The sequence below is a fragment of the Cyprinodon tularosa genome, unplaced genomic scaffold, assembly GCF_016077235.1.
Source record: "Cyprinodon tularosa strain WSP-4 unplaced genomic scaffold, ASM1607723v1 ctg856, whole genome shotgun sequence".
Lineage (NCBI taxonomy): Eukaryota > Metazoa > Chordata > Actinopteri > Cyprinodontiformes > Cyprinodontidae > Cyprinodon > Cyprinodon tularosa.
Genome location: NW_024039625.1, coordinates 89951 through 113941, shown reverse-complemented (window position 1 = coordinate 113941; position 23991 = coordinate 89951). Strand labels below are relative to the sequence as shown.

The following is a 23991-nucleotide window of genomic DNA, read 5'->3' as shown; positions in this document are numbered from 1 at the left end:
CAATATCCTTTGAATTCTTTTTTATTTGCTTCCAGGATGTATTACTGTTCATTTATGTAATACAAAAGGAAAAGACGCAACAACTAAGGAAAAGTCCAGGATATGAAGAGCTTTATGATCATATACCCCTTGGTTTGCCTCATACTGAAACAAACGTAGACAGTTTATCATCATGAACTAATTAAGTTATAGACATTTTTTTTCTTCAGAAATTACCCAATTTTCCAGCAAGAGTTTCATGTTAGATTTATTACCAAACGTTCACATTTTATACCAGTTTGCACCGATCAAAGCTCATGTTTAGTTTGTGTATTTGCATCAGTTTTCCTCCGTTCTTCTGTTTTTGTAACAGAGAAAAAATATGTTGTAGACTCTCTAATCGGTAAATATATTACCTTGCTACAGACTAAATCAGACCAAACTCTGTTGATTTTAATCTATCTTTACCAAATAAATAATGAATTTAATTGAAAACAAAAAGATTGAATTAATGTGGATTAATTTGACTATATTAATACTACATTGGCCTGCTTAAATTGTGTTGCAGGTTTATTCAGCCAGACTATAATATAAAGTAATTATATACTTTATAATAAGGGGGGTGGGCGGCATGTATTCATTGGGGCACAGAAAAGTATGAAACAAAAACAGGGGAATGGATTCAAATATATTAAAGAGAGCCACATGAAGTAAAATTTCATTTCAATTTGGATTAATTAAAAATCTATGTGTACCAAGTGAATCAACTCTTCTGAAGCTGGTCATCACTTATTTTTGTTTCTTTTTGTTCATTTTTATTAACGTTAAAAAAGAAGAAATCCCTTAGCTTAGCAAAAAATTTACTCAAATATATAAATATTCAAATCAAGCTTTTGTTTGGAGTATCAGGCAAATGTACATTTATAATTCATGAATTTACATAATTTTGAGTCATTTAAGGGAAAATTACCTGTTTTAATCAAACTAGAACTTAAGTCAAACTTATAAATACAGCTGTAAAACAGAGTATTTTTTTATTTTGTTATGTAAAAACTAGTGCTGTCAAAATTATCGCGTTATTATCGCGTTAACGCGAGGCCATTTTAACGGCGATAATTTTTTTAACGTGAGATTAACGCTATGTGGTTTTATGGTACAATTTTCCAAGTACATCCCGCTGCAGCCTGCGGGAAGGCGGGGCTATTTCCCCCCAGTCTATGCATTTCTCATAGGCTTCGAGAGCGGAGAGCTCCTCAAGGGAAAAAGACGCTCATACACTGGGTGACGCTATTGCCTTTTCTTTAAGCCCCACCACCAACAAACAAGTTGAGTGTCTGGTAACTAGTAGCAACCTGAAATACGCTGAGAAAACAGATTACTGAGGTGAAATGGAATCTGCTACGGCACTATTGCTGTCTGCAGGGCCGGTTCTAGCCCTTTGGTTGCCCTAGGCGAGATTGAGTTTTGCGCGCCCCCCCCCCCCCCCCCCCCCCCCACACTTTTGCCGTGCGAAATACCAGCACTGTTTTCAGCATCTGTTTAGTGCTTCATTGTGTTGTGTTTACAGTTCCACAAAGAGTGCTGTGCGGTGAATTGTGCCTACAGTTGTGCAAAGTGTGTTACAAAATTGCAAATTGAGTGCAAAGCAATGTTTGTTCTTTTAGTTTTGTGAACTCAGTGAGTGGATTTGCTATAAGTATTAATAGTTTTAGAAATTGTGCTATAAGAATCAAGGTTGTGTTTAAGCATTCAGAAAAAAATGTAACTTAGCATGGAGTGATGCATAGACAAATACCAGAATAGGTTTCAGTACCTTTTCTTTTTTATTATTTTAAATAATTTATTACACACTCAAAGTTAGGACTGTGCAAAAACACTTTTAACCATCTGTAAGGACACTTAGGTAAAGTATAACTAAAAAACTGGATTGAATCAATGAATGAATTTATTTCAGACAATTAACAAATTTAACACACATTAAACAAATATTAAATAAATCAATTTCAGAAATTACCAAATAACAATAAAAAATAATAAATTTAAGAAATTCTTCAACCAAGGACTACATAAAAAAGTAATTGATAAACATTAAATTAAATTTTCCGTTCCAGTTCAATTAAATCATTTGAACATAAATAGAAATGAGATAAACAAAACTTTCCTCTAAATAAAATATATCAGGTATATTTACCCTGATTTCTGACATTGATTAGTGATTAAAGAAAGGATTAACCCTTTACAAACAAAAGTGCTTTTATGAATACCATTACAAAATTAAAAGTTTGAAGTTCTTGTAGTTCTATCTATCAGTTGTTTCAGGTATTTCTATTCACCTTCAAAATTGGTGCAGCATTAAAATTTGACTCGTCTGGACTTCCTAATGGCAAATTCGTTGATGGTATCATCAAATGAGATTTTATTTGAGACCTCTTGGTTGATGCTCATCAGTGCAAGCCCATTTTGATGATTATTTGTACATCCCTTTTGAATACTCAATGCAGATAATCACTACAAAATATTTTATTTATATTAGTATCTTCTACCCATTCTCAAGCTAATAATATAGCACATAATTCTGCTGCATATATACTGAGAAAAAAATGATGTCAACATACAAAAAAAATGTTTGAACTGTTAAAAGAAAAAACTTGTCCTACCATTCATCTAATCTACAGGTGTTATGCCCAAAAGTGCATGCCTGCCGAAATATGCATCCCCAGTCGCGGGAGCGCGCCTCGCTCTGTTGAACTGCATATTGACGAGGAAAACGGATTAAAATATGTTCAAACGAGCTTAGGTTCTTATATTAATGATATAAAAACGTTTAAAAATACCTCTCGTGGGAAAAAAGTTGTGGTTATTTGGCAGATTAATTTACAAAAGTACGGATTTTTTGAACAACATTAAATCCAAAGATTTTGACCATGGTACGGCTGATTTATTTGTTGTGGTCTCTTGTTATTTACACACAACACTAAACCGTGATAGCCAATGTGAGTTTGGAGTTTGCAAAGCTTTCTCTTAAGTGGAAAATCAAACGCACATCTACACAGCACAGCGTTCACAGACCAGTGAGATGCATAAACAAAAACAAAAAAAAATACAATACAGTTCAGTAAAATACAGTTCTGTTTTATGCCTCATTCTTGTAAGTTTAAAATGTTCCAATGCTCCTGAATGCACCATAGCTTTCTGACGCGCATCTCACTGGTCTGTGAATGCTGTGCTGTGCAGATGCGGGTTTGATTTTCCAATTAAGAGAAACCTTTGCAAACTCCAAACTCACGTCGGCTATCACGGTTTAGTTCTGTGTGTAAATAACAAGAGACCACAACAAATAAATCAGCCGTTCCATGGTCAAAATCTTTGGATTTAATGTTGTTCAAAAAATCCGTACTTTTGTAAATTAATCTGCCAAATAACCAAAACTTTTTTCCCACGAGAGGTATTTTTAAACGTTTTTATATCATTAATATAAGAACCTAAGCTCGTTTGAACATATTTTAATCCGTTTTCCTCGTCAATATGCAGTTCAACAGAGCGAGGCGCGCTCCCGCGACTGGGGATGCATATTTTGGCAGGCATGCACTTTTGGGCATAACACCTGTTGACGTCCAATCTCCACTCATTGTCCGACTCGCTGTTGTTCGTCCGGTGCCTTCTCTTCATCTGAAACATCTGGGTCGAACATGTGAGGCTCCAGACACAAATATTCTTCCTCCGATACATCAGAATGGTCTCCTGGTAGGAATCGCTCGGTTGAAGTCGAAATTTTGTTTTCAGATTTCTCGTTTTGGTTATCGCATTTAGTGCAGTAGACCAGCGTGAACGCTCCCGTTCTGACGTCACGACTTCCGGGTTGGAGGGCGCTTGAAAAGTGATCAGAATCTTTTCCGATTTTCTCTTAAATGTGAAAAAATAATAAAAAAAAACGGTGGTATATTTATTTGTTCATATTTTGCTATTTATATATACGTAAGGTTAAGTCAAACTGACGGACGCTTCATAACCGGTTTAATTCGCTTTTTTTTCTAATTCTATGATTAATGGGAAGTAAGCCTAAGGGCGACGCTAGAGGGCGCCCCCAACACATTTGTCGCCCTAGGCAATTGCCTAGCTGGCCTATAGGAATCGCCGGCCCTGGCTGTCTGTGTACGCCACAGGTCGGTATCGTGTGTGTGTGCGGGTGGGTGGGTGTGTCTGTGGGTGGGTGTGTGTGTGTTCTCATTTTTGTTAAGAGGCTGAAAAGTAACTTTCTAGAGAGACTTCCTCCATCTAGTGATGTCGGTCTATTGATTTTGATGTATTGATTGAAAATTGTTCATTTTTATCTTGGTTAATTAACATCTAATGTTAACTGTACTACATTTTATAGCAGTAGGGTAAAATGCTTGTCTTTGTTCAAAAGACTGTATTAACTGTAAAGACTGTCTTTTACATCAGCCTGTTTTCAGGGCCTTTTTTTTGGCTACATATTTGTTATTTTTTGCTACATGCCTCCCCATCTTCTTGCCATATGTTTCTATGGCATAAATCAGTGTCTGTGACCTGTTTTCATTTTAAAAAAGAACATTGGCACAAACCTAGCCTGTATGTATTTTTTGTATGTCATCGAGAGTATTTAAATGATTTTCAATCAGAAAAAAAATTTGCGATTAAAATGCGATTAATCGCGAGTTAACTCAGGCATTGATGCGATTAATCACGATTAAAACAATTTAATCGATTGACAGCACTAGTAAAAACATTTAGCAGATTAAAACTGGGATCCTTTCTCATGACCACTGAAACTGTAACCTTATTTTTGAAAATCCTTATTAAGACAGAATTTGTAAAAGAAATAAAATGAATGTCATTATGTTTGTTCAGTGCATATAATTGTTAGAATGTCTTTTAGTATTATGTCTTCAGTGCAGGGGAACTGGCCCATGTTGGCCCCTGTCTAGAACCGCTTATGCCTCTCAGGGCAAATAGGTACAGATTGAAATTGTTCAATGGAGCCTTGTTTTTTCACTGTAAAGGGAAGCATGAGTACCCAGAGATAACCCATACAGGAACAGAGAGAACGGGTTGAAAGCCCCTATGATTTGAAGCCAGGATTTATTGCTGCAAGGCAGTGGTAAATTAATAGGAATAAATTAAACTTTGTATGACTACAACCAAACTGAATGCAGTGTTTGCAGATTTAAATGTCAAGAACTATTATATGTATGGTTATGTTTGTGCTATAAGGGTGTTTTCTAATGGTTAACTTCAAAGACACTTGGTTTTAAAATCTTATTCTGACAACTTTGTCCATTACTCTCTGTATTTAGAATGACTATGAAAGGTGGGGGGGTTACATTAAAGGAAGGATCAATAATTTGATTTTGAGTTTTTACTTAATGCTAGTATCTACAAGTCTGACCTCTCCAGGCCAGTAAGAGGCGCCCTCGTGCACAAACCTTAACCAAATGTTAACTAGCCTGTCAAGAAGGAAAGCAGCCAATCCTTGCATCGCTAACAGCTAGCAGTTTGACCAGTGGTCACCTTCTTTGCTTTGTTTTACTTCATTTTGTTTTGTTTTTGACATAACTTCCACCTACTATTCTTTTTGTTGATGTTGGAAAATTAACCACAAGTAAATATTTATGTATTTCATACTCATCAAACCGTATTAAAAAGTTATTGATATACTTCATATTTTTTTCCCAGTAAAATTACGACTTTTATACTGCAGCACTGTTAACGTTGTGGAGATGTATTATTTTTGAAAAACTGTGAGGGAAAATTTTCAACTATGACCTTAAAAGCTGAAAAATGGGGAGATGAATCCATGTATGGCTGATTTAACACCAGATGTCCCGAAGAATTCCAGTTTTCCTGCAAGCATCAAGACCTTTTTGCAGGAATATATTGATAAGTCATATGTAAATCTTTTATTTAGGCAGACCTATTGAACAACCAGATATTATAGGGGTCCTACTTCCTGAGCTGAGAACAGGTCATAACCATGCGTTTCCAACAAGGCAAGGCAGAGCCTATTTATATTGTCTATTCACCAACAGACTCATTTATATTGCAAAGCTCACTATGTGAAAGAAAGAACAACTCAGAGAATAATTGTATTTAGTCCTTTCTCGTCTTTTCATGTCATTCAACATTTGAGCTTAGAGAATGACAAACAGTATGATCTCAGTATTGGAGTAGCATTTATTTCACCCAATGAAAAGAACTACCTATGAAGCTACAATTATTGCCAACTTTACTGCAGTTTCATGATGCTTTCTGTGTGTCTGCAGCGGAGGAGAGAGAGAGGAGAGATCTCTTGAGTTATATTTCCCCCCATATAAATAAGCCAGATGGTCATTGTATAAATGGTCTTTATTGTATAAATGGTCTTTATTGTATAAATGGTCATTATTGCATAAATATTGTTGCTTTCTACAATGTTCCAGCTCATGCAGCTATTTTCATTGTACAGATCGGTTATCGTCTGATCGCTGCGCGGCTGGCTGAGCTGAAATCATTGCGGTGTTGGCGACACTGATGACGCAGACCTAGCTATATTTAATTACAAATATGATTTTTCCCCCTCCTGCTCTCAGGTAAAACACTCAAAGAGAGAGACTTGGGCCCCGTCCACACGAAGTCAAAACGAACACGAAACGCTGATATTTTCCAAAACGTTTGCCGTAAAGACGGAGACGTAAAATAAATGTGAGCGTCCATACGAATGCATGAAAACGCTGCAAAATGTATGCAAGGCCTGTAAGTGGCGCTGTGGTCCCAAAGCAAAAATAAGCGACGAAATGTTGGGCATGGCACTAATATTTATACATGGTTGCCCTGCGGGTCCATTTTCGTGGTTAAGTCAAATTCAGGTGCTGAACTATGTCGTCGATATTGCTCTGTTCTTCCTGGAGATATTCCAGAAGAAGATTCTGTTGTAAGCCCGACAGCAGGGTGAGTAGCACTAGCAGCAACGGCGCCATTGTTGTTGTGATGTGTCGCGCATGCGTGTTTAGAGGCGACGCTATGACGCATGCGTGTAAAAAAAAAAAAAATATATGCGGTCAGAGCGTAAAGATGGAAACGCGAAAACGGCGTTTCGAAATCTTCCCACTCTGAAGGCTGAATAAAAAAAAGATCGTTTACAGACCCCCGAAACGCCGGCTTCGTGTGGATGAGAGGCTGGTTTGGTGAAAAATTTGTGTGTTTAGGCCAGGGTTTGGCTTCGTGTGGACGGGGCCTTGAGCTAAAACCAAAACTGAAGGGGTGGAATGTTTCTCCAGCCACAGCGCTAATGGGGCATTTACATCTGAAAAGGGATTCATGAGTTGTGAAGTACGGTTGGTGGGACTGGAGGCTCACGAAACAGGAACGTGATTGTTTTTATTAATTAAAATGTTATATATTACTAATCATCAGGCAATAAAAACAGACCTAGCTCAGCCAGGTAGGAAGATTTATATATATTTTACTGCCACTCTGGCTCCCTGGGCATAGACCCCTTAAGGGCTGGTTATCCTCCCGCATCAGTGCGTTGCAGTGAGTTTGTCGTGGGTATGACACAGACATTTTTGATTAATTTTTAATTTTGAAGCGTGTGGTCTGCGCTGTTATGTTGTCATTCCAAGCCACAACGCAAGAGGGACAATCTCGAACTAGCTGTGGGTTAAGGTACGGCTGACGCGGTGAGGAAGTGGGGGCAAGTTTGTGCAAAAATGGAGGGACATGAGGGTGAAAAAGAGTGGGGATCCTGGTGGAAAAAGGGTCCCAGCATTCTCGCTCTTCTAGCTGGTCCAACTTCACCAGTTGTTTTCTGTAATGGTGGTCATACAAACAAAACAAGCCGGTAAGGTACCAAACAGAAAATGAGCATAGTGTAGAACGGATGTATATTTGACCAATCAGAGGCCTCCTGTCTGCGGTGCTGTCTGCGGTCACCTACAATTTGGGAGAGGCGCAGCAGAGTTTTGTAGAGGGGATGGGGATGTCTCTGTGTTCATCGCGACACCTACACAGACAACCCAGTTTCCAGGTATCAATCAGCCTTAAACCCCACACTGCTCCCCGGGTGCCACACAATGGCAGCGCACTACTAAATGCAGAGAGTTAATTTCGTTGTTTATCTACACACTCAAATCCCTGCCATGAGCAAAGTGGTGCCTAAGGGTCAGAAATAAAATAGGGAAGATATTGTTTTTTATCCAGAGCTGTTTAAATGCTTCATGTCTTCAAGCTTGTACCTACTCTTTCCTGACAATAGTGGTTCCCAGAATGGTTCCTGCTGCTGTAACCTGTCTGCTTCTAAGTTTGTCCTGTTTTCTGATGGTATCCACTTGGGCTTGACAGGCTGGACTATTGTAATTCTTTACTATCAGGAAGTCCACAAACTGTAGTTAAAAGCCTTCAGCTGATCCAAAATGCTGCAGCCAGGGTTCTGATGAAAATTAAAAAGAGAGATCATATCTCGCCTATCCTGGCTTCTCTTCATTGGCTTCCTGTTAAATCAAGAATAGAATTTAAAATCCTCCTTCTCACATATAAAGCCTTAAATGGCCAAGCACCATCTTATATCAGAGATCTGATTGTTCCTTATGTTCCTAACAGAGCACTTCGCTCTCAATCTGCAGGTTTACTAGTGGTTCCTAGAATTTCTAAAAGTAGAATGGGAGGCAGATCTTTTAGTTATCAGGCTCCTCTCCTGTGGAACCAACTACCAGTTTTAGTCCGTGAGGCAGACACCCTGTCTACTTTTAAGGCTAGGCTTAAAACTTTCCTTTTTGATAAAGCTTATAGTTAGGGTGGCTCAGGTTATCCTGAGCTATCTCTATAGTTATGCTGCTATAGGCTTAGACTTTTGGAGGACATAGGGACCCCCATTTCATCATTCTGCTTCATTCTCTCTCTGTTCTCCTATTCTGCAGAATCTGTTAGTTCAATCTCTAACCTTCTGCTCTCTCTGCTTTTCCTCAGAGTAGCTTTGCCTCGTCTGTTCCTGTTTGGCTGTGACGTCATCCTGGAAAGAAACATCAGCTGTGCTGCTTCCATCAACACCCTTGTTTATAGATGTTGGAGATCGGCCTGTTTTCCAGTGTGGTCCTGTTTCTCTGGCCGTGACTGAGTGGATGTGCTCTCTACGTCCTCTGGCATGGGAGCTGCCTTGGAGCTCGTCTGCCTGGCTGTGTGTTTCCTGGACGGTGCCGCCTTTTACAGCTGCTTTTTGTATCTCTGCTTCTGTCTCCTTGAACCCCAGTCGGCCTCGGCAGATGGCCGCTCACACTGAGCCTGGTTCTGCTGGAGGTTTCTTCCTGTTAAAAGGGAGTTTTTCCTCTCCACTGTCGCTACAAGCATGCTTAGTGTGGGGGATTGTATTTGAGTCAATGAGTCAATGCAATCAACTGGTTTTCCTTAGATAGAAAACTTTGTATCAATTTGACTGTATGATCTGGTTGAACTGTAAAGTGCCTTGAGATGACATGTGTTGTGAATATGGCGCTATATAAATAAACTGAATTGAATTGAATTGAATTGAATTGACAGTCAATCAAGCAGTTGGTGCCTGCATATTGTCTTAAATGAGAGCCTCTTCTCTTCAGACTTCAAGAAGGTTTTTTCTTTTCTTTTCCGCCAACTTTGATAACCTAACCGCATCTTTTTTGTGCAAGGGAGAGAAGATATTCTGAAGGGGAAAATTGCCTTTCTTCCCCTTTCCGAGGATAAGTTTTACCTTCAGGAATTCCTCTGCACATCTAAGATGACCTAATGCTTTGTTGTTGGTGGCTCATGATTGATGTTGACAAGTTATTGAAGAGTTTTACCTAATAGAGCAGCACGTTACTGTAATTATTTTTTCCTTTTTCTGTTTTTCAACAAAGCAGAGAGCTCCTTATCTGCTTTGTTCCTTTTCTTTTGTGGGTCAGGGCCCCTGCTAAGGTACCGAACAGCCCCATTGCATCCAAAGCTGAGAGGAGGTAAAGGAAGGTGTGTGTGGGGTGGGGGGGTGGTGGGGGTTAGCTGATTGTATATGTGTGTGTGTTTGCATGCGTTTTGCTGTGAGCTCGGGACACTGCTGTAGTCAAGCTCCATTCCACATGCAGCTGTTTTTTCCACTAGACAAAAATGGGGGGCGGGGGGTTCAGGGAAAGTGTGTGTGGTGTTTGCTCCCAGGAAGCAGTGAATTAAGAGAAAGCGTAGAATAGGGAGATAGTGACGTTATTGACTTCCTGTTTTGGTAATGACTCTGGCCAAATGGGATGTGGCAAAGCAAAGCTGCTCTTCCCACAGAAGTCCTATGTTTGACTCGGATTAACGAGTCATCTGTAATCAAATGGTTTCAGGAGAAACGATATAAAAGGCCATTAAACCATTTTTTTTTTTAAGAAAACGTCATGTGCACATATTTGGCTCTCCATATCTTTTCACTGATGTCTCATTAGATTTCCTATAACTTTAGCCAATGATAACGTATGTTCTAAATAAATTGAAAAAGTTTCATAGACAACTTTCACCATGCTTGTAACTGATCATAACAAACAGGGCCATGGAAAAGTAGTTCAATCACACTGACTGATTACTGTCAGAGCTTTGAAACCAAAATGTCCCTAAATATCACCTGTCTGACATTAGGTAGGATGAGGTATGAGCATAAAAAGACCTCTAAGCATTTTCAATTTAAAAGACTTAAGAATCCCCCCCCCCCCCCAAAAAAAAAAAAAAAATCATAAGAGCCATGAGCCATAAATACAGACAAACCAGTAAATTACTGCAGGAAGGTATCAATGACTCACCCAGGAGGCCATAGAAGAACCGGGAAAAGCTTCAAAAGTGCAGTATGTGGTTTAAATCATTTTTGTTCAACAAGAAGAAAGTGGACAGGACACTGGCTCTGGGATGCTATAATGCAAAGGACGGCTCACATGATTTATCATTGCCACCGGTGTAGGAATGAGAGCCTCCTCTTTGACCAGCTGCACTGCTGTTGTAGGTAGGCTCCTTAAATTTGTTCATCCTCTAAATTAGCGCAGATTTTCTTCCTTACTTTCTTCCTCTTACTTTAGGAAACACAGCCAGTACCGGGCTGTGTTTCCTAAAGTTCTAGGGAACTTATTGCTAATCTTAAGCCTAACTTCATTGATTTGCTTATCTTAATTTAGAATCTGCAAAACCCTGTAACTGAACAATGGAGGATAACATATGATTGTTCCTCTGTCCCCAAACATGAGACATCACCACTTCCAGTTGTATTTTAGTAGAACTGAGGTTCAGCAAACAACACTGAGGATATAAACTGTGTCAGGATGCCTTTTTGCTGTTTCTTCCTCCAGCTCAGACATTCAGCCACCTCAGGCAGTATGAGGTTAATGAAATAATAAAACTGTCTATTAAGACGTCAGTACCTGAAGCATCAAACACTGGATATTTGTAAATGTCTTCATTTTTGTTTTTAGAACAGAAAGCTCCATGTGAAAATCTAACTCGGATTTATATTAGAGTTCATAGGTTTTATATTTGTATAATGGTTGAGAATAACCATGTGATTGTGATAATAAATCGTTTGCTGCACAAAAAAAAAAAACTACAACAGGTTGAAATATTGGCTTCTTTATTTTTAATAATCCAGGATTAGAGCAAATCTAACATCTATGCAAACACTACACGCTACTACAAAATAAATAAGAAGTAGAGCAAACAAATAATTTGCAAAGAGGGAAAATGGGGGCCTAAGAGTTCATTCAAATGATTTCTTAGGGAATTTCCAGGTCAAGCTACAGGCTAGATCAATGCAATCAGCTGTGTCCGTTCAAAATCGCAGCAGGTAGTGGTACGAATGTGTTCACCACACAGTGGGTTATAAAACTCATAAAATCGCAGCCCCTACACCACAAAGCCAAAACACTTAAAAAGGCTCACATTGCTATCAGTTCACTTCTAACATTAACTTCAGGTCAAGAGAACCGTCAGCTTTAAAAATCATGAGTTCCAATAAAATGCAGATGAGAATAAATTATGAAGGTTTTACTGTGTTGACTGGATGGGAGGAGGGAAGGCAACTGTCTGGTTCAGATCCAGTCCACAACCAGTCTGTTTCCAAAGCCCGGTCTGCTCTCCCCCAGGTTTGAATCAGTCTGAATGAAACAAGGGAATTTGAAGGGCATTAATTATTCCGATGACTTACAACGATTCAATCACTGCGGCGTCGAATCCTCACAGCAGGAGTGGTACTTGCAGCGACAGGATGAAAACTCCGTTTTTATTATCCGCTTCGTAGCATGCAGGTATCGTGATGATACGCTGCAATGAGAACTTCGAATTTGCAGACAGGGTAGCCAGGTCCACCTGTGAACCCACTTCTAAAAGTCTTGACATGAAGGTGGCCTCTCTCCTTTCAGGCTTGCTGCCTGCGGGGAATGAGGACGTTTAGTTCCAGCATGTCGGTTTTAAACCTGCATGACGATAGAGGCCTGTCTTGCCTGCGTGTTTGTAGTAGAGCTGCCACTAACGACTCATTTTCTATCGACTAATCTTACCACTAATTTTGCAGTTAGTCAAGTAATCTTAACTTATTTCGAAAAAAAAATCCATTGTTGGGGGGTTGGCAGGTTAGCCGCTGGATGGTGACACCCAAGTTAAAATAAAAGTGACATTCATATTGTGTCTGTGTGTGCTCATATGATCTGTCTCAGTCGGGTTCCGTCTCAAAAGCACAAAAAATACTATAAATGTGTTTGCATTGAGTTGTTCAAGGGAGTTTAACTCAAAAGGTTAAAAAAAAAAGCTGGAAGAATGGATTGTTATCTAGGATGGGGAGAGAGGGAGCTCTGGTCGTTATTAGTCACTAAAACATTTTCTATGTCCCTCCATTTTTCCCCATTCTAAAGGGGGATTTCTACTGCCGTCCGTTTCTACTGTGTAAAACCTCTAACTCAACGCTATTCCTGACATTTTGATTTGAAAAAGCCAAACATATTCAAACCTGGAAACAAAGTCCAGTGGATTGTTTTTTTAATTTCGCTACAACGAAACGTGTCTGCAAGTTAACAGAGGCATACGATTGAAGGATGCACAATAGACATTTAATAACCGCTTTGGAAAGAACAGACGCGCGAGCGTGCGCGAGCGCGCGACAAGCCACTCTCCAGAGTCCGCCAACTCAATCTGACACACACACACACACACACATGAGTCGAGAGAGTGCGCGTGCGCGCGAAGCGATTTGCGTATAAGCTGTTAATATTAGGGGGTCGAAACTATATCGTCTATATGCAGTGTGTGGGGCGAGCGCAATTAACGGCGGGGGTGTAGTTATGGGGTGAGAGAGAGAAGCGAGCGAGTGCGACTGGGATATAATGAAGTTGCCTTAATATGATCAATCAATGCGCCCGCCGCGCCAAATCACACCAATCCTCACACTATCTATCTCTCTATCAAATCAGTGGGAGGGAGTTGGTTGAGAGTATCTTGAGTGCGAGATAACGGGGGCGAAAGCGCAACTAGAAAATGATCCATGATACTCCCTCAAAATATTTCTTGTTTTCATCACCCCTAAGGATCTCCTCTACAATTCCTCACTCTCATTAGAATTGTAGGAGAGGATGGTTTTATACAAGAGAAGAGTGAGAGTGAGAGATAATGAATTAATGGTTTATGTGGAAGATAAGGTCGAGTACGCTGTAGAGAGAGAGAGAATTCAGTGTGTGTTTGGTGTTTGGGGATGGGGTTATGTTGATAGGTAGTATTAATGGTAATTGGGTGTATTTTTTTAATTGGTTTAGTTATATGTTAGGTTGTAGTATTGGTTATATTATTTGTTATGTGAGGTTGTATTTTATTTTGGAGGGGGGGGTATATAGATATGGGAATTTTGGGATGCATGTAACACCTCTATCAATCTATCTCCCTATAGCGTACTCATATGATTCTACTATATGTATCACACACACAACATCTAGATGGAAGTAAATCAGAAGTTTGAAAAGAATCACACACTGTATATACTACTATATATATGAATTAAAGATGGTGTGGGGGATGGGGTTGGGGTATGGTATGTAGAGGATTAGGATGATGGGGGGGGGGGGGGGGGGTATTGGGGGATGGGGGATATGGATGATGAGTGGGAGGGGTGGTTGTTGAGGGGATGGTGTTGGGGATGGTAGGATAGATGTGGAGTTGGTTTGTATAGAGTGGGAAATTTTGGTGGAGGGATATAAGAAGGGTATATATTGGAGAGTTGTATTAAAGGAAGATGAATGTGGGGATTGTGGTAGGAGGGAAATAAAGGGATGATTTTATAGTATTAGAGGAGGGTGAGATGAAATATTGGTTTTTGTGGGGGTTGTGGTTGGTTGGTAATTATGAATTTGAGATGGGGGGTGGTAGATATAGGTGGGTGTATGTTGAATGGAGAGATGGAGAAGATATTTGGTACTAAATTGGGGGGATATAGGGGGTGGGATGGTAGAGGATGAAAGTCCAAGTTCATCCACTCCTACTCTGTCATCCTATCATTTATTGGACCTTGCTTTGTGCACTGGCGCACTGTCTTTGGGATGAGGAAGGGCCAGCTCCAAACGGTTCCCACATAGTTGGGAGCTTGGCATTGCAAAATGTCTTGGTATGCTGAATCATTCAGAGTTCCTTTTCACTGGTACTAGGGGCCAAGCCCAGCTCCTGAAAAACAACCCCACACCATAATCCCCCCTCCACCAAACTTTACACTTGGCACAATGCAGTCAGACAAGTACCGTTCTACTGGCAACCGCCAAACCCAGACCCGTCCATCAGATTGCCAGATGGAGAAGCGCGATTCGTCACTCCAGAGAACGCGTCTCCACTGCTCTAGAGTCCAGTGGCGGCGTGCTTTACACCACCGCATCCGACGCTTTGCATTGCACTTGGTGATGTATGGCTTGGATGCAGCTGCTCGACCATGGAAACCCATTCCATGAAGCTCTCTGCGCACTGTTCTTGAGCTAATCTGAAGGCCACATGAAGTTTGGAGGTCTGTAGTGATTGACTCTGCAGAAAGTTGGCGACCTCTTCGCACTATGCGCGTCAGCATCCGCTGACCCCGCTCCGTCAGTGTACGTGGCCTACCACTTCGTGGCTGAGTTGCTGTCGTTCCCAAACACTTCCATTTTCTTATAATACAGCTGACAGTTGACTGTGGAATATTTAGGAGCGAGGAAATTTCACGACTGGATTTGTTGCACAGGTGGCATCCTATCACAGTTCCACGCTGGAATTCACTGAGCTCCTGAGAGCGACCCATTCTTTCACAAATGTTTGTAAAAACGGTCTGCATGCCTAGGTGCTTGAATTTATACACCTGTGGCCATGGAAGTGATTGGAACACCTGATTCCAATAATTTGGATGGGTGAGCAAATACTTTTGGCAATATAGTGTATCTCTTATGGAGGGAAGAGGAGCAGTTGTCACTACTCTACTCACCTTCTACTCTGCGGTGATGCAGCGCCGACACCCTACAGTGAGACAGCAGGTCAGAACGCTCTCTATGGTGCGTCTGTTGAAGGTAGAGACGATGGGAGGGGGCAGGTGGGCTCCCCTCATCCTCCGCAGGGAGTACATGTGCTTTTGTGCGCTTTTGTCCAGTGAGGTGGTGTTTACAGTCAGGTGAGGGTGTCCCTGCACTGGCTGTTCCAGGAACCAGTTCAGTTTGGGAGTTTGTTGGATTGTCGTATTTTGGGAACAACAACCTGGTCCAGACTGCAAAAGTTTATGTCCTTGGGAGGGTGGAGGAGCTGACTAGGACTTGGCTGTATGGTCCTGTTAAATTTGCTGCTTGTTTGGTAATAAAATCTGTTTTAGTTGTTGATCAGCTTTTGTGCTGCTGGACGCACAAGTTAAGTACTGTTCCTGTATCAGTCAAAAGGGAACATTCAACATGAATGTTCCCTTTTGACTGATATTATTAAAAGGTACTGTGTTACTAAGGCCACGTTCCCATTGCAGGCCTTGATGCGCAATTCCATTTTTTTTTGCGAAAATATTAGGGATGCACGATATAATCAGCCCCCTATCGGTATCGGCCTGTATCGGCCTTAAAACTGAATATCGGACATCGGCCACCCCACCGATATTTAACCCAAAATTTGATCAGCTTTTGAGTTTCTAAAGTCTAAAAAAAAAAAAAAAAAACTACTTCTTCTTCATCAAAAACTTCTTTTTTACAGACTTAAAAACTTCTAAAGACGAGGGAAAAATATTGATACATTAAAATATCACAATATCTTCATATGCTGATATATTGCCATTTAAAAACACCATATCAATCTCTTTTACTAATGAAATATTGCTATATGTCATCGTTATGCTACGAAATCCCCCGAAAATTCACGAAATTTTGCCCTATTTTTATATGTTGATATATTGACGCGGTATCGATCTATTTTACTAACAAAATCTCACAAGAATTTGCAAAATTCACAAGATTTTGAAAGTAAAATAGATCGATACCGCGTTTCTAAAAATAAATTGGATATCAGCATATGAAAATATATTTGAGTATATTATTTTTCAAAGTGTCAGAAATGGATAACAAAACTGCTATTTTCAATGGCTACTTTTTTTTGTCCAGCTTTAACATCGGTATCGATATCGGTTATCGGCTACATGAGTTTTAAAATATCGGTATATCGGCCAAAATCCCAATATCGTGCATCCCTAGAAAATATGGTCGCATTGGAAAAAAATCAGATTTGTCTTGTTCACACCATCATACAAAGATCAGATGTAGGTGGCATATGGGCAAAAAAAAAATGGATTTGGGTCCCTTTAGGCTGCTGTGTGAATGTAGCCTAAATCACCTGGACCTTTTCCATCCTTCAGACTGTTTCCTGGGATAGATTGCTCTGGTCCATTATTGGATTCAGTGGATAGTAAAGAAATATCCCTAGAAGAGACTTCTGGAAAAAAGATCTATAGGCTGATTGTAAAATCTGTCAATCAAAACAAACTCAATGGACACTGTGACACAGTATGGAGAGCCCATCTCTCCTTAACACCTGAATTCCAGCCTGAATGGAAATCGTATAAGCCTCCTCTAGTGAAAGAACATGCAGATTTATAATCGAGAATCCTTCATGGTATTGGTACAACCAGCAGGAGTTATTAATCCTGCTGTGGAAGAAAATGTTCATTTTGTGAACAGAAACAAGTCTTTCATTGAATTTCTGACTGCGTCTGTCAGTTCTTGTGCTTTTGAGAACTATTTTCAACAGATATGGGGAAATTTTCACTAAACATGAATTTATGTGTGGTTATACATTCATGTGAAAAGGAAAGAGTAAATGTCAAATGATGATTTTTTGTTAGGACAGGCTAAAATGTCTGTGTACATAAGCAGAAGGAGGAAGGTGAAGGAAGATTTGAATATTGACTTGTTTCTTTATTCATTAACCTAGTCAAGTCTAGCTATTGCTTTTATTTAATTTTTAAAGATTAGTTTCAGATTTAGATACTTATGTCACATCTGGAGTGTTGGGGAAGTGATTTATATTGTGGGAGGAGAACAAATTTTTGGAAGAGTGTTAATGTAATTTATTCTGTGGTGTATATTTTTCCGTTTTGTTGAATATTCTGTTACATATTTTGTGATACTATGTCAACTATTTATTGAAAATAAAATACTTATTATAAATAAAAGAAATCTCTCTGTCCTCTCGCCTGTGAGACGAATCAGCTGAAGACAAGGCTGTGATGCAGCCACGGTAGCCCTCCGCCATCATACCACTTTAAAACCAACGCACAGACTCTTCATCATCTTTTCCACTTGGTGAGAGATCATTTCACGTGAACTCTTTTGAAAGTGGATCTGCAGGCAGACCCCCTTCCTTTGTCCTGCTGCTCTGAGCTTCTGCCTGCAGTGTATTTGTGATCCCTGTCCCATGTGTAGCAGATGAGAAAAGAGTTTTTGCTATTGGTTAACTCACTTTCTGAAGACAACCGAAACTCCCGAAACAGAGATGAAGAGATCGTCCCTGTGAGAAGCCAGATATCCAGTATGTTTTTACGGTGTGCACCAGAAAGGACGCCTTCTGAGAAAGCCATAAGTTTACCACATCGATTAAAGCCCATCAAATTTACTTGCATTAGACTGATTCAAATCTCCAGAGAGCCAAGCCGGTTTTAGAAACCAACTAGACCGCATTGGGTGTGTGTGACGTCATCCATGCGCGCAGGCTACCATTCATTCATCCTGTCCTCTGAACTGCTGCTAGTTTTCCTCCCATGCCTGGAAGATGTCTAGTGCTGCTACCACAGATGATCTCGATCTCCAAATGGAATTGAACGATTCAGATTAGCTAGAATGAATAGAAGGGGTAGAGCGTAGCCGCCTGTGGCCCGGGCTGCCTGTCACAACTCCAGTCCGGCGCGCGGATGACGTCATACACACGCCACTTTGTTAAAAAAATATATTAATATAAAAAATATAACGTGGATGTCTGGGGGGCAGTGATTGGCCTACATGTTATGAATGCTGGTGTACCATAAAGAATAAATTATGAACAGTTTAGTTTGTGCCTTCAAGTCGTTGCCCATAGGAAGACGTTACGGAATATCTTCAGAACGGCTCCAAATGACACTAAACTCATATGGGTGAGTAGAACATGATGCAATAACATAAAATCAAGGGCCCAAAATAAAAAAACGGTGTTCCCCTTTAAGTCTTCTGCAACCACATGGTAGGAGAGGCTATTTTCTGAGTTTTCAAAGGTTTTCTTTTATTTTATTTTTTACTGTTCTTTTGCAATTTGCTTAACTACGTTTTTTTTTTTTTTTTTTTTGTTGAATATAAGAGATTTTTGAGATTGTTTAGATTTACTTATATCTTTCTACCCCTTTTATATAATTACATTTGCTTTTATTTGTTCATGCTCCTGCTGGTTCTTTGTTCACTTTACAATAAAAAATAAACAAAAAAACAAAAAGAAAACAACAGTGAGAGGTTCAGTATTCAGTATTTTCCTGCTTTTTGTGTCAACTGTCACAGTTGCTAGGCGACAGAGCGTACAGTCTGTGAAAGCTGGTGAAGGCTGGACCTCTTTTAGTCCATAGCCATAATCTTTTGTTCTCCTTATTTTCACGGACCTCATCGCATTCCATCCAGATAGACCCAATCACACCCACTGGCCGTTTTGAGTATGGACTTGTGTCCTCGCCAAGTATGTTCTTGAGAAGAACACAGAAAAGAATGGACTTGGGGAGAACGGGAGCACAGAGCATAAATATGGCTGAATTGGAACAGAAGCATAATTGTGACGTCACCACAAGCTCAGCTCGTCTGAAGCTGCATTTCTCTTATTAATAGTCTCTTGATAATAATAAATTCTTACTTTTTTCATTTAGTGGGAGAATAATAATGGACACAGTCAGATAAACACAAATCAAATGAACATTTTGCCAAACAAAACAAAAATATCGGCATCATAGCCAGTGGTCCTTCACACACTGCTATGCAGAGAGAGGGTTGCTGCAGACGAGCTGCGGTTAGCCCTGGATGCGGTTACCTTTGAGGAGCTCTGCTAGTTGCCGCGGCCCTCTCAACTTTGGAAAATATTGTTTTATTATGCATTAAATCGGTAAATGAGCCATATATGCTTAAAAGAGTAATGTTCTCGCCTCAAATGTCTTAAAACATACTTTTATTGAACAACAGCAACAGAAAAGAGTATTAAACTTAACTTAATACTGTGAGCGCTCCATTGAAAGCTGATGCTGCCGTGTTGCATGCTGGGACAGCAGACATGTCTTCTCGGTCTGCTGTTCTTGTGAATTGGAACAGTACTAGGGCTGAGGCTGATGACGTTTCACGAGTACACGAAAACATGAGAGTACACATATTGAGAAACAGCCAATGTCTATTGTGCAGGTTTGGTGGAAATTGGCTGTAGGTGTAACTGTGAACTAGTAGTGGAAGAAACACGTGCATTAAAAATGTTCCACCGGTTTGCTGCATTTTAATGGCACTGACAGAAACCGCAAGTTGGTCAAAATAAAAAAAAGACATTATTTATCCCTAAATTGAAGGTCCTCTTTGGTATTTAGCCACAATGGAATTTGTAACTAATGTCAACTGTATATAATGTAATCTGTATCTTATTTTACTCTTATCCTTATCTTATTTCATTCTTATCCTTATACACTGTTTATATGGGAAGGGTGTAATTTTACTACTTTTAAGCCCTGCAATAATGGACTCTGGACAAGCAAGCTTTCAAGTTCTTAAAAAGAAACTGAAACTCTGGAGTGAAACATCTACATGCTGGGGATTAGTGCTAAGGAAAAACTATCTAAATAAAACACCAAAATTGTTTGAAGAGTCTACAACAGATAGATTGATTGGAGAGTTTAGCACCTGCACAAGATGGTGCACGATAAAAAAAAAAAATAAATAAAAGAATTAATGTTTCAGTTAGCTGGTGTTTTGTAAAATAAAGACATGTAAGGTGCTGTTCACTGTGAAGCATGAAGATTAGCCCAGAAACTTTTATTCCAAGTGATTATGTGACTTTAGGGTCAATGTTGAGAGCTACACTTTGTGCTCTCACATGTTTTAACCATAAACAAAAACCTCAAAGAAGCTCAACAAAGTGGAAGCAGTCAGGATATACTTTCACTGTTTTCCTTTAAATTATCTGCCAAAATCAGTTTGACTTTTCATACTTAGAAGAAATTTAGGTGCTTTCGATTAAAAACTCATTCATCTTCTATCCACATCACAGCCGATCCTAGCAACTCAAAGAGTAAGTCTGTCAGCATGCAGTGAATCCTCAACAGGCTGCAACAGGAGGCACTGAAAACTCAGCCTTTGAACACAGGGTTTCACTTCTCCACTCAGGCGCAACAGTGGCGCAGCTTACACTGAAGACAGGAAGTCAGGTTCTGGGAACTGGTGGCTCTTTAGGAAAACAAAACAATCACTGAGGAGAGCTGAGACTGAAGACAAGATGTCAGTGTCTCCCTTCGGAAAAGCTGAAAGCTGCAGCTTCCGGCTTTGTTCAGATGCTTTGGCATGAAGGCTGTTTGCACCTGACAGGGGAGAGGCCGTTAATATCTGACTCTAACTGAGCAAATGTCAGCAAAGTAAGAGAGCGACGTAGTTTGAACTTTGGACTGGAGAGAGAGTGCACAACAGATGGATACTAAAACCACTAATGTTTTTGTTAAAACAAAGACAGTTTGAAAGGAAAAAAGGGTAGAGAACAGATAGCTTGGTGACAGATTTATGGGATTAGCTTGGCGTCGCAGGCACAGAAGAAATATCTTGTCCTTAACAAGTCTGTAGCATTCAAGTCAAATCCCCACAACATAGAAAATTATTTTCAGATTAAGTTTTTTTTTTTTTTTTTAATTCAATTCAATTCAATTCAGTTTATTTATATAGCGCCAAATTCACAACACATGTCATCTCAAGGCACTTTACAGTTCAACCAGATCAAATTGATACAAAGTTTTCTATCTAAGGAAAACCAGTTGATTGCATTGACTCATTGACTCAAATACAATCCCCCAAACTAAGCATGCTTGTAGCGACAGTGGAGAGGAAAAACTCCCTTTTAACAGGAAGAAACCTCCAGCAGAACCAGGCTCAGTGTGAGCGGCCATCTGCCGAGGCCGACTGGGGTTCAAGGAGACAGAAGCAGAGATACAAAAAGCAGCTGTAAAAGGCGGCCCCGTCCAGGAAACACACAGCCAGGCAGACGAGCTCCGAGGCAGCTCCCATGCCAGAGGACGAAGAGAGCACATCCACTCAGTCACGGTCAGAGAAACAGGACCACACTGGAAAACAGGCCGATCTCCAACATCTATTAACAAGGGTGTTGATAGAAGCAGCACAGCTGATATTTTTTTCCAGGATGACGTCACAGCCAAACAGGAACAGACGAGGCAAAGCTACTCTGAGGAAAAGCAGAGAGAGCAGAAGGTTAGAGATTGAACTAACAGATTCTGCAGAATAGGAGAACAGAGAGAGAATGAAGCAGAATGATGAAATGGGGGTCCCTATGTCCTCCAAAAGTCTAAGCCTATAGCAGCATAACTATAGAGATAGCTCAGGATAACCTGAGCCACCCTAACTATAAGCTTTATCAAAAATGAAAGTTTTAAGCCTAGACTTAAAAGTAGACAGGGTGTCTGCCTCACGGACTAAAACTGGTAGTTGGTTCCACAGGAGAGGAGCCTGATAACTAAAAGATCTGCCTCCCATTCTACTTTTAGAAATTCTAGGAACCACTAGTAAACCTGCAGATTGAGAGCGAAGTGCTCTGTTAGGAACATAAGGAACAATCAGATCTCTGATATAAGATGGAGCTTGGCCATTTAAGGCTTTATATGTGAGAAGGAGGATTTTAAATTCTATTCTTGATTTAACAGGAAGCCAATGAAGAGAAGCCAGGATAGGCGAGATATGATCTCTCTTTTTAATTTTCATTAGAACTCTGGCTGCAGCATTTTGGATCAGCTGAAGGCTTTTAACTACAGTTTGTGGACTTCCTGATAGTAAAGAATTACAATAGTCCAGCCTTGAAGTAACAAATGCATGGACTAGTTTCTCAGCATCACCCCTGGACAGGATATTTCTAATTTTTGCAATGTTCCTCAGATGAAAGAAGGAAATTCTAGAAACCTCTTTGATGTGGGATTTAAATGACAGGTCCTGATCAAAAACAACACCAAGATTTTTTACTTTATTATCTGAAATCAGTTTAATCCCATCCAAATGAAGTGACTGGCTAATCAGTTTCTTTTTCAGAGACTCTGGTCCAAAGACTATAACTTCTGTTTTGTCTGCATTCAGAAGCAGAAAGTTAAGAGTCATCCAGGTTTTTATGTCTTCAAGACATGCCTGTAATCTATGTAATGGGTTAGCTTCATCTGGATTTATAGACAGATATAGCTGGGTATCATCAGCATAACAGTGGAAATTAATCCCATGCTGTCTAATAATTCTACCAATTGGGAGCATGTATAAAGTAAAGAGAATTGGTCCTAGCACTGATCCCTGTGGTACTACACAGGTAACCTTTGAGCGTGTTGAAGATCTATCATTAACATGAACAAACTGAATTCGATCAGATAGATAAGATTTAAACCAGTCTAGTGCTGTTCCTTTAATTCCAACAAAATATTCAAGTCTTTCTAAAAGAATATTATGGTCAACTGTATCAAATGCAGCACTAAGATCCAACAGGACGAGCACAGATACAAGTCCATTATCTGAGGCCATGAGAATATCATTAGTGACTTTCACCAGAGCTGTTTCAGTGCTATGATGAGCTCTAAAGCCAGACTGAAACTCTTCAAAAAGTTCATTATGGTGGAAGTGATCGCAAACTTGTTTGGCAACTACTTTCTCAAGAATTTTGGATAAGAAAGGAAGATTGGATATAGGTCTATAATTGACCAAGTCATCTGGGTCAAGAGACGGTTTCTTAAGCAGAGGTTTAATTACAGCAACCTTAAAAGCTTTAGGTACATATCCCTGTAACAGAGATAGATTAATCACATCTAAAATGGAGGAGGAGATCAAAGGGAATACCTCCTTAAATAACCTGGTTGGAACTGGATCTAACATACAAGTTGAAGGCTTAGATGAAGACAATAATTTTGCTAATTCAGAGAGTTCAACTGGATCAAAGCAGTCTAAACCCAGTTCAGATTCCATGACTACCTCAGGTACAATCGCGGATAGAGGAGTGCTTATGATCTTATTTTTAATAAGATCAATCTTATTTATAAAGAATCCCATAAAGTCATTGCTGCTAAGAGCAGGTGGAATGGACGGTTCAACAGAGCTATGGCTCTGGGTGAGTTTGGCAACTGTATTAAAAAGAAATCTAGGATTATTCTTATTCTCCTCTATTAATGAGGAGAAGTATGCTGCTCTTGCTTTACAAAGGGTCCTCTTATACAGCAGTAAACCATTTTTCCAGACTAGGAAGGACTCTCGCAGGCCTGTGGAGCGATATTTTCTCTCCAGTTTCCTAGCATTTTGCTTCAAA

At 39.9% G+C, this 23991-nt stretch overlaps 1 protein-coding gene across 1 annotated transcript in view; it reads left to right on the top strand.

Moving 5' to 3' along the window:
• The window catches only part of ptpn9a (protein tyrosine phosphatase non-receptor type 9a), a 64873-nt gene that overhangs the window by 1067 nt on the left and 39815 nt on the right, over positions 1–23991 (top strand). The window lies entirely within an intron of this gene.